This window comes from Corylus avellana, chromosome ca4 (genome assembly GCF_901000735.1).
Source record: "Corylus avellana chromosome ca4, CavTom2PMs-1.0".
Taxonomy (NCBI): Eukaryota; Viridiplantae; Streptophyta; class Magnoliopsida; order Fagales; family Betulaceae; genus Corylus; species Corylus avellana.
In genome coordinates, this window is record NC_081544.1 from 5758378 (window position 1) to 5770879 (window position 12502).

General features: G+C 35.1%; 2 long non-coding RNA genes and 1 pseudogene across 2 annotated transcripts; all 3 read right to left on the minus strand.

The window, feature by feature from the left end:
- Positions 1-1219: 1219 nt before the first annotated feature.
- Positions 1220-3526, minus strand: LOC132177926 (pentatricopeptide repeat-containing protein At1g77360, mitochondrial-like; annotated as a pseudogene).
- Positions 3527-4545: 1019 nt separating this feature from the next.
- On the minus strand, positions 4546-10352 carry LOC132180041 (uncharacterized). The gene is made up of 4 exons (XR_009440010.1): positions 10292-10352; positions 8348-8461; positions 6867-6945; positions 4546-5000 (listed from the first exon to the last, which is right to left on the minus strand). It is a non-coding gene; the product is annotated as an uncharacterized LOC132180041 (long non-coding RNA).
- Positions 10353-11005: 653 nt separating this feature from the next.
- Positions 11006-11353, minus strand: LOC132179527 (uncharacterized). Its single transcript, XR_009439930.1, has 3 exons — positions 11286-11353; positions 11124-11173; positions 11006-11040 (listed from the first exon to the last, which is right to left on the minus strand). It is a non-coding gene; the product is annotated as an uncharacterized LOC132179527 (long non-coding RNA).
- Positions 11354-12502: the final 1149 nt, after the last annotated feature.

Genomic DNA, 12502 nt, shown 5'->3' on the forward strand with positions numbered 1-12502 from the left:
ATAATTCAACTATAACATATAATATTATGTTATATACATATTAAAGTGATTAAACATAATAATACATAATTTGATTTGTATTATTATGTAATATGTTATATACATATTAAAGTGATTAAACGCTGCATCTGCAAAATTTTGCAGCGTCATGAGGTCACAGATGCCAATCACCTTCTCCCCAAAAAGAGAAGGGAACTAAAAGAAAAATTCATAGATAAAAATCAACTTTAGACCCCGTATACAGAAGTGTTTATATTGCAATGAACACAGACACTTACAGAATTCAGGCATTCCAATGTAAAGGCTCCATTTGCATGTGGCCATGACATTTTATTTCCTTGGAGATCTAAACAATGTAATATTAGTGTCAAATGATGCAACCAATAGTTCTATATGCACTTCCAGTGGTGAAAAACACTCAACACTAACCTGTAACTTATTGTTTTTTATGAATAACACCAAATTGCACCTTACAAGATAGCTTTTTCGCTGGATTAGTAAAAACCAAGCAATAACTGGGAAGAAATCCTATGCATTAACTTCCAATTCCAACAGATAAACTTGCAAGAAAATTTACTATGCCTCATTACTAGAAACTCCACTCTGACAATGAGCACTGAAATCTTGTAATTTGTGACCATTTCCAACTGAATTTTTAGATAAATATCCACCATCTAATATGTTGCACTGTTGCAGGACCAAGTGCAGAAAATAATCAGTTTTGATTAGATAATAGTTGACCTCATGATCTAAATACTCTCTCATACACAATATCTCCAAACCGACCCATCATCTTAGAATTCAATTTGAATCAAACAGCGAAATCAACAAATCAGACAGTTTTGTGGTTCACCTGAGCTACCACAAAATGCTTGCCACATGGTGGTTCTCAAAGCTTTTTTGTAACTGATGTGCAGCAGAAATAGCAACATTCTCAGGGTGACATGAACATACAGCCAAGAAGTCACCAGAGAGGAGCCAAAACCAAGAATCCAGCTTCTTTAATGACACAATCGATTGAAATGTTACTCTTTCCCCCTTCCAGACAATGGTTGCAGTCCAACAAAGAGAGCCATGGAAAGGATTTGAAAACTGCTTCCTTCCTAAAAGTTGCCAGAAACTAGGTAAGTTCTCTGGATTCCACAAAATTAGGCATTGCCTTTATAAAAATGTGTTTGCAGAACCTTTAAAGCAGTCGGGGAAGATACCCCAACCTCAACATAACTTTTGAAGAGGTGGGGGAGAGGGGCTCTTTACTAGTGACCATTACTAGACCAGCATGCTGCAATCACAGTATCATCTGAGAGAGATTGAAATTGATTTAAAAGGCACAGAGAAAATTAGATGCTTATCTGCAATTTCATGAACCTAGAAACTGGTTTTATGGAACCAACAACCATTACAAGACAAAGACAACCGAATACTGCATTCAAGCATATGAAGAAAAGCAGCACAGCCCCGGTTTTGGAATTTCTAGGAACGGTGGTTTCTAATACCTAATTGCCACAAGGATAAGTCCTAATAACCTATTTGAGGCACAAACCATTTAGGTCTTCATCTTTTTTTCTCCTTGAAGATTATTGGTGTATATAATGAAGAAAGCATAAATCTGTCAGATAGCTGACTCAACTGATCCACATTGATGCTTCTAAAGTAGTTGTTAGCTAGTTAATGTCATCGAATTCTATTTGCATTTTTCTAATTCAAGTTATACAATCTTAGTTACAAGTTATACAATCCTAATTACAAGTTTAGACCATGTGAAATGATCCCATCAAAACAAAGATAAAACCATGTCACAAGGTCCTTGGAACTTCCACGTATCACTTGGCCAAAAGCATTGTTTTTTATAAGTACTTGGCCATAAATATCAAAATGCATATAGGAGATTACCTACCTACTGATATTTCAACTTTCTTAAAAGTTCATCATACACAAGTTGCTTTCCTGCTTTGAAAAGGCTCTGTTTCAGCTTCGACAATGTGGAAGAGTTCAACTTGATTCTTCTACCAATCATATCCTCGGCATACTTGACTGCTTCTGGGAGCCTATTCATATCATGAAGCCCCACAACCAACAGATTCCCAGTCTTCTTCAAATCAGAATTATAATTCTCTATCATGCATTTCCAAACTTTTATAGCCATATTATATTCCCGAGAATCCATATAAATCCTAACTGCTGAACTACAATTAACATGGTCTGGAACACACTCATTTTTAATCATCTCATTGAACATCACCGAAGCCTCCCCTAACCTCTTGCTCTTCATCAAGTACTGAAACACCACGTTATAAGTTTGCGAATCCAGAAATGACCCATAATAAACCATCTCATCCAACAACCTTTTCGCTAAATCTATAGCCTTACATCGACAATATAAAGCAATGACCATATTATACATTTGGGTATCGGGTCTAAAACCAATATCACCCACCATTGCGTCCCAAATCAATGCGGCTCCACGAGCGTCATCTTTCTTTGAACACTCGTCGAGAGCAAACTTGAAGAACTTCACCCCGGATAACACTGCTTATCCTTCATCATATAGAGGAACTTCATGGCCTCGCGAGGGCCATCATGGCCCTTAATCAAAGTGCTCAATAACGAATCATAAGCAGGCACATTGCTCGGGTCCCAACCGATCTCAAACACCATCTCCGTGAATGTCTGCCTAGCGCAATCGGCATTGCCTTCCTTCTCCCAACCTTCCAACAGGATCGCATATGTATCCACGTCCGGACTGATCTTCTCCTTCGCATCCTGCAAGAACTCAACCGCATCCACAGTCTCCCTGTCTCTACAAATCGTGCTCAGAAGCGAATTCAACGCCACAATATCACGCGGAACGCCATACTGATCCATGACGTCAAATGTCATGAACGCTTCTCAGACGCGGCCGGCAATGACATAGCTGCTGAAGACGGAGGCAAAGGTGGCCAGGGAGAGCAAGCGGCCCTCCGAGCTCATGGATTTAATGGCGTTCCACAATTTTTTTTTTCTAGAATTTTAATTACTTAAAAATTAAATAATTTTTAAATACAAGGGTATAAAAGGATATTTCACCTATACTTCGTCTTATTTAACCTCAAATCATAACAGTAGAGATGACATGGCAAACTTTATAAAATTTTGATAAACTAAACAGAGAGTTTTTAAAGTGTAGGGAATGGTAAAGTTAAGTTTTATAACTTTGTACTCCCACTACAGTTCCTACTCATGCAATAAGCTACCAACTATAAACGCATAATGTAGCCAAACATTTAAGTTGGTTAAAATTCTCTTGTACCCAAGGGAGAGAGATCATATAGTAGTTGTATAATTTATTTTCTTTTTCAGATATTTTCTTGGCAGCCAAACTGATAAACGAAGAGACAAAAGAAAATATTAAACTGGGGTTAGCATTCTGCGAATGAAGCAGATGGGCGTTCGCAAAAAATGCTAGAAAAGAGTGATAATAAAGAAGGAAAGAGTAGAGGGAGAGAGAGTACCTGAGAAGATGGGTCGGTAGAAATCGGGACCCCATCAACAAATATCATGATTTTTTGGTGCAAAACCTCGGCTGATCTCAGAGAAAGGGACATAGAGAGAGTAGCAAAATGAGAGAAGAACATGCTTTGAAACAGGCACAGGAATCGGATACTTTTATTCACAAGCACTTGTCTTTTTTATGTCAAGTGCTATTTGTCATTTCCTGCTCTTCTTTGATATATATATATATATATATATATATATATATATATATATATATTCACTTTTATATTGCATTGGAACACTTCTTAAACTAAAAAGCCAAAAATACCATCTAAAATTGTTTATCAAACAATCCCACTATTAGTCTTTAGGGTGTAAAAAATTTGTATGGCAAGCAAAATTGATAAATAAATTTTTGTTCTCAACTTTTGTTTGAAATTTTGATGGGAATAGTTAATCCGCCACATCATCAACAATAATAAAATGACAAACGTCCCATATAAGATAAATTCATGAGCCAATACGCATTTTTAAATTTCTCGTTGAGCTTTTGTTTTTTTAATTTTCCATCGCATTAGTTTATCGTGAATTTGAAATGCATTCTTCCGTGGGTTTTTCGGCCAAACTTTAAATGTCCATTAAGCATCAAATTGCCACATATGCAATGACACAACTCTTCACACATTAACAACCACTTCATCGTCCACTTCCACATGTCACACTTGTCACACTTGCCACATAAGCCAAAAAATTTTCTTATTTTTCCGATCGAAGTAATTGATCATTCAATTTTCTTATCAAAACATAGTCATCGAATATAATTGCAGTACTTCGATGATTGATAAACAATAGATAGATAGATGTGGAAAAAAAAAAAAGAAAAAGAAGATGAATGTGATAGGATATCTCGTCTCTATGAGGAGGAAATATGATATCCCCGTTGGATGTCATGCTTGTCATATATTCTAGTTGAGAAATTTTTGATGAAATACATTCAACTCTCATTACACTAGTGAGGTTTTGAATCTTTAACAGGAGAAGGCAACTATATATCTATTGCAAAATGCCTGGATCGGTTCAAAGGAAGCAGAGAACATCTTTGAACAGAAGAAAAAAAAAAGGAAGGTAGATTAATTAGAGATTAGCAGAGAACATTTGCACTCTGTTTCGAAGTTGCACGATGATGTAAACACTAGGGCAAAGCTAACAACAATTCTATGTATATTTATAAGCAAAAACCTCCCCAAACAATTTTCCAATCGGCTTGCATCTTGATCAATGAACTCCAGCAAATTTGAGTCACTTTTCCTGATCCCTGAAAGGCTTAATAACCAACCTCTGCAAGTTTAAAGCTTTTTACATGAAGTGCATGAGGATGCCCAATATTGACAATGATGTCTGGTCAACGCTGCAAGAATCAGTTTCTAGGAGCTGTATCATTTCTGAACTGTTCTACCAGCGGAGGAAGGAGAAGAGCAAGCCTACTTTTATACCTTGCAATTCGCAGTAACCGTTCATCCCTTAATCTGCACCAAAACATTGAATTGTATGTCATTTATAGCATTATCCCAAATGTTCATAGATAGATTCTAAGGATCTACCTTGCATGTAGTAGTATAAAGTACAGCATGCATGCTGTAGTGGAAAATGGTATCATTTTTCACGGTTAAAAAAACCTAATAATAAAAAATTCATTAAAACTTAAAAAAGGCTTGCAAGCCGGATCCAGATTGTAATACTTCTTTTGGACATCTCATGTATAATGAATACCCCTTCTAAATTTACGCAAGCTATTAGGTAAAAGAATGGAAGCCATTGCAAAAATAACACAAACATATGAAATAATATCATTTTAAGAAAGCCTATATATCCATTATAATGATGGGCTTTCTTAAAGAGATTCCAAGAAGGTTTTAAATTGACTAGTCTTTTTAAGATGATAGCGAAAATGTGACTAGAGCTTTTCCTTGGGCCGCTACAAAAGGTATCAAAGCCACCTAGTAACGTCATGTTGTACTTGAGCACTACATGACGTGATCCTAACGAAGACATCAAGGATTTAATGGGAGGAGTTTGTAACATTCTGTTCCCACATTGGAAAGATGAAGAGTAGCCCATATAGAATAGGTGGTTTATAAAAATAGTCATGAGAATTAAGTCTCACATTGTTTAGTTACTAGGTGAATAAGGAATTTTAAAGAAGCTTCAAATTGACTAGTTCTTTTGGAATGATAATGTAAATGTGGTTAACGTTTTTTCTTGAGTTGTTGTATGGAAAATAGCCCCTTTGTGCTTAAAGTGGTGCATTTGGAGAGTACAGATTGCGAGGATCCATGCATATTGCGAGAGATTGGTGTTTAAAAGATGTTATGTTCAAATCTCTTTATGCTTGGTGATGTATAATAGTCAACACTTTTTTAGTTTTGCAGAATTTCTGGACTCCTTGAGAGTGAGAAGATTGTTATAAAAAACAAAAAACAATTACAATGGTAGTAAAAACATGTCCTATAGCAGTCTTACAGTCTTTACCTTTTAACTTAAATGAGTATTCTAAGATCACACAATACTACCGATGCACTTCTTCGTTTCATCCACTATGCTCTATTCTATGAGCCCCATTTTTCAATCTCCCAATCTTTATAAAATTAATGATCTGAGATGCTGAAAGTAATCATTCTTTAGTGTCTTTTGACCATCAAATTATGCTATCCTGACCATCATTTCTATTTCGAGGTTAGTCTTACTAACCTAAAACCTCAAGATTCTAAAATATCCCTCTAAACATCCAGCTTGAAGTAATATTCCACTCAAGTCTCGTCATAACATGATATTATTTGCAAGAACATACACACCCAGAGACCTCATCCTGGATCGATCTAGTTAGCTATTGTGATAGGAAACTCGCTTAGATACTTTTATAGTTCTCACACTAGTTACAGCTCTATCATAATATCCCAAATAACATTACATACTCTATAGGGAACCCTTCTCTTTTCCAAAACCACCATATTATCTCTAGGTGCCCTATCATATGCTTTCTCTAAGTCGATAAAAAACATATGAAGATTTTTAATCATTCTCTATATTTCTACATTAGATGCCTAAGACGGTATATAGAGAATGAGTAAAGAACTTCAACACAATCATTTAAAGGTGCTATAATTCCTTGGACTTATTTTCCAAGTTAGACGAGGACATTTAATTTCATAATCCATCTATGAATTCTCATAGGAAGCATTATCAGATTGTCCTACTTCAACTACAATCAAGTTCAAAATTTTCTGCATAATTTCGAATTAACTAAACCATGCCTCATTCTGACTAGAAAGAATAATATTTAAAAGATGAGAGGTTAAAAAAAATGACACCAAATAGGAAATATAGAAACTTACCGTGCTCGAACCTTTTTAGCATGTTTGATGTGTCCTTTCAAAGATCTTGCGGTGATAAATGCTCAACAGATTCCTCATCCTGAAAGCAGAAACAGGTAAGTTAGCTTGGAGGAGTCAGAGGAGCATCTACAACAGATCAAAACTTTCAATTGAAAATGCACATATGTATGCATGTCTCTATCGATGTACTGTGCAATGAAAATAAAGCCTTATTTCATTTCCTAAGCCCCTTAAAAACACAAAGGACACTTGAAGGTTCAGTAGTATAAATATTCAACTCTAAAACATATCCATGTCACTTAAAAATCATATATTCTGTAAATATATGTCAAATAGTGATATTCCATGGTGTAGCAACTTTATCATATGCAAGCCTCCCCAATATACACTAGTCAAAAACTTGTCATAGCTTTCTATATTTTTCCTAGAATTGCTTTTTAAGTCTGTACTTAACAAGTTCATATCCTAATATTGAAAAATCAAAAGTCACTCACCCAAGAGGATACAAGAATTACCGAATATGGTCTCCAAAGTTAAAGTGCTAATTTCAATATGCATACCTAATGGGTACAGCTCCTACATGCCATAGAAGAAGAATGACCACAATTAAGTTTGGTCATGAAGGATGATTATCAGTCAGAGAACATAAGTTATAACGTAGAAAAGTGGGCTGACTGACTTGCAATAAACCCCAGATAACATTTGAATTACCCAACTAATCTACTACTAAAACTACTGCCTGGTTTTCAGTTTAAAAAATAAATTACATCATTTCATGTCATGATATCAGTGGATTATTTAAGAAATACCCCAAAACAAGATAATTGATTCAGGGTTCATCCAAAAGCCGACTAAAATGAATAAACAACAGTAACCTCGTTTTTTTTTTTTTTTTTTTTTTGATAAATATCTATAATCTCATATTTGTGGAATCTAAAAGAAAATAAAGATGCTTCAATGGGTTATATTGTTTTATTCTACTAAAATCTTTGCATGCAAATGCATCTAAATATTGAGTAAAAACTCCTTTGATCAAAGGGATAAATCTTAATAATTTCCAAGCATAGAGGTAAAAGATCACCACATAAATGAGGATATTTGTGGCACAGATCAAAACTCTGGCTAGATAATATGTAAAAACCATTAATCTGAAGGGAAAAGTGACATGCAAATTTTCACGACTGAAAATTCACCAAACACCTTTTGGCATTTCATCTGCACGTCTGCAAAGACAAGCAGACACACACATATGGATCTAAACATTCTCATTAAATTTTTTGAAGTTCTCCAGACGCTACTATGGCCATGTTTCCTCATACGCCCATCAAGTGCATTTCTTTTTATTTTATTCTAAAAATATTATTCAATTGATTAATCATACTAAAAAAAAAAAAAAACAAACAGTAATACTGTGGCAGATGAGCGCTAAAATAGAAAAACAGTAAAAATAACAACAAAAAATTGATAACCCAAAAGACAACCTCCTTATCCTCTGCCTCTTCTTCTTCAGCTTCCTTGTTCTTTGGCAGATGAGTGGCTGACACGGGTATAGGCAAAGGTTTTGGAAGAGACTTCACAGCATCCCCATACGGTGGCTGCCAATAGAAAAAATAAAACCAAAACATTTATTAAGGGCAGGGGGTGAAAAGAATAAAGTCTCACTCTAGTCTCCGAACATTTGAACTCCCACACCCAACTCAGATGGCCCAAATCACAATGAAAAAGAAGCCAAAGGGCATATTCGGCATATACTATATATTGATGTAAGTTTGTACTTAAAAGCAATTACAAGGAAATTACTACAATGCTAATAAAACAGGAAATGACAAGAACTGCTTTAAGAATAATATTGACTTCAACATTTCAATGGTGACAGATGTTTGACAAGGCATTTAATAGTCAACTTAACCATTCCTCCACCATCCACCTTGCTTGGGATACTCTATATGAAGAGATTAAGATGGAGAAAGAGGGGGTGGAAATTTCATTTTCCTAGCCAATGTCTTACACATAAATTTGAATTACAAATTAGAAAATAAGTTAAAAGTGAGAAACCACACTATTAAATACTTTCAACAACAAATATTTTCAAACAAAAGCCAAAACTGTCAACCATTTGACAGATGGAAATAAAGTGGCTTTAAGCAAACAAGATGTGTGATCAGGTTCATGTTAAAAGGCACTATAAGGACAAAAGGACAGTAAAAAAGAACATGACTTCAAGCAGTGGGAAAACTATAGAATAGTGATTTCAACAGAAGTTGATCCCAAGATAGAACTGAATGAAAAATTACTCATGTAAATGTACTTAAGCAGAATATGAATCTTTTTACCCAAAAACTAGTTTGCTCAAAGACCCTCTAACTACAATGTATGAACTTCAAATAGAAGTTATGACATATTCATCTTTCTAAATCATCAGTAGAAAAAAATAATAATAATAATAAGAGACTATATTCATCTTTTTAATCAATGTTTTCTTTTCTTTTTTTAAATTTAAGGAAAGAGAAAATTGAAACCCATATATATATATATATATATAAGAGGAAAGCCAAAAGAGAAGATTCAGTTTCCAAGTTCACAGCAAAGTCTATGAGAGATCGGTTCTGAGTCAAAAGGCTAATGGTAAGTAATAGTAGTCTGAATTATTATAATTTAAAAAAAACAGTAGTCACATTTTCTCTCTTTTGCTTAGATCATAACACACATGCCTCAAACTTCAAGCCCATGAACTTGTGAAGATCAGAATAGAAAACTGCCTATGTGTGTTTATGTGGTCGGTCTTAAGATTTTTGAATTGAGGTTGCAAAAGAGGGTAGGAAAAAGGGTTCAAGAGGCTGTTCTTCAGCTGTGAACCTGCAACAAGGAGGAGGAGGAGGAGAAGAAGAAAAAGGGGAGAGAGAACACTGCACACATGCCGCCAGATGAACAAAATACTAGCACTTTTACTATTAACAATCTGATATCTTTTAAGTACAAATGAAGCATATCTTTAAGATTCTTAGAAATTAATTTTCCCTACTAGAACCAGGTTCTCCAATGCAAAAAGTACCAAACTTCCTCTCATTAGATTATCCCAAAAACACACACAAGTAATAATTCAGAACTGCTCCAAATCTTTCTATAATGCGCGCACACGCAAATGCTAGCTTTATGATTTGCTTATCCCAAAATCCACAAAACTAGCCGATAAGCACACATGCCATCACCTTTTCCAGTAAGACTTGACACATTTACTTCTCTGTGCAATCAAGTATGTTAAGTATCTACATGTAAAGCTTCAAGTAAATTCATTAAGAATCTATGCATGTTGAAATTTGTTACAATATGTTATGCAGGAAAGAAAGAAAAAAAATGAACAAAAGAAGAAGGCAGCACAGTCCAAATGCACAGAAAGGGAAATTCCCATTGTAATTGATGCAAACCTGACTTTCTTCTGGATAACCATTCCTCAACCATGATCAGCAAAGTGCATATAGAGAAGCCCCATCTATTATTCTGACCTACAAACATAAACAGCAACAAAAGAATTAAGACCAAAGGCCAAATATTCGATGTCTTTTTGACATTCTACTTATAAACTATAGACTGCAAAAATGTTTTCATAAAAGATCAATGCTCCAAATGATAGAACTTAAAACACACTACAACATGTGTTTGTCCATTTCTTTTTGTAGTTATAGTTGACTGGTGTAGAATTAGGGAGCCTTAGGGATGCCAATGGGGTCGCAGCGAGTATAATTCCTTTATCCTGTCTGGCAAATGGAAAAAATGTAAACAAAAGAACAAAAATTGACATTGAAGGCTTTTGTCGTCAAAATTAACTAGAACATGGGTACAAAAAAGTACAGCTCCTTTGCCCATTCCAATTCCAGCCAAATCCAATCACTTTGGGCAGAAGATAAGCTGTGTGGATTTCTTTCCAAATCCTTATTAATTAATAATTTCACCAATTCTAAACAAGGGAACTCAAACAATTTCTTTATCCATGCCCTAAATCCCTTTAAGTGAAACAACATAAATGACCCCCTCTACAAGAAGGGTCAACAAAGTAATTAAAATATTATCACAATGCCTTCTTTAAACAACTTGTAATGATCAACAAACAAAAGCATCGACTTACTTTCCGATCTCTGACATGACAGTGGTCAATGTGTCATCTCTGCTTCTATCCCTACGGGAAGCACAACAAAAGATCCATTAAAGTGATAATTCTGAATTTACAAAACAAAATGATGCTAATTTGTACAAAATTACCTCTTATCTCTATAGCCATTAGAATCAGCGACTGATGATGGAGGAACACCCTAAAACAAGGAGAACCCAAAGTGAATGGACTACACAAACTCCCAAAGAATAAGAAAAGAACACCAAACAATTTCGAAAAAAGAATCACCAACAAACCAAACCAAACCAAACCTTGGATTGCGGAGACGAAATCGAAATGCCCTTAACCGGACCCGGACCCGGACCCGGTTCCGGTTAACATACTTGATAAATTCGTTTATGGGGTCAATTCGTTCAACATGCTTGATGTCAATGGTAAAAGAGTCAATTACAATGTTTAAAACAAAAAGAGCGGGTACTCTAACAAAACAAACGGGAAAAGACGAAAAAGCCCACATAAATTGCACTAACATGAACATCCGCTCATTTTGTCCGAACGACTAAACAGCCCAAATGCCACTGTTTTCTGGTGAGTTTCTCTACAAAGCTATCTCTCTCTCTCAGACTCTCTCATTCCTTAATAATTTCTATACATTCCCTTGAATAACATAGGGATTTCACGGCCATTGAAGAGAAGCAAAGCTGCATTTTTATACACTCACGGCCATTGAATAACATCAGCGATTTCACGGCCACTGAAGAGAAGAGAAGGTGCATTTCTAATCCACTTGCGGCCATTGAATATTAGGGATTTCACAGAGAAGGTGCATTTCTATACACTCACGGCCATTGAATAAAATTAGGGATTTCACATTAGTTGCCAGCAAGAAAACGTTTAGTTAAGGTGAAACGTTGTTCTCAATAATTGCATGCCCTTTCTTTCAAATAATTCATGCTTGTAGTTTCGTTCTCAGTTGTACTCCGAAATTTGTAATGGTATTTTTTTTTTTGAAGCTTCAAACGTTAGCCTCTACTTAAGAACAATTTTATTTTATTTTATTTTGAGTGCATTAATTGTTTATTTGTTGCTGTATATGTGTGTGAATACGTACTTACGTGCCTCACAGTTCAATAATGGTGGTTCGTAAGGATCATCGATCTATCCCAGCAAAACCTGCAATAGTGTGTGAGCACTTTTTTTCTTTGAGGCAGGGTGCTCTGATCTGTAAATATGCTTCTTTCCGTTTTTATATATGTCATATGTGGTTAAGTGACAACATGAAAATTTTGTACTTGTTATAATCAAATCAAAGCACAACCAACGCCTTAACAAGTCTTTTCCTGCTTTAAACAAATTAATATCAAAAAATTTTATTTGATTTGAGTTTGTCTATCTCCTTAAGAAGTTTACATACATATATACATATATACATCAATCATCTTTTCCTCTTTTATTTCATCGGAATTTTTCAGCATTCCTCTGAACTCTGAACTATTCCGGATGCCTCTGACTATGACCAGCAGCAGAA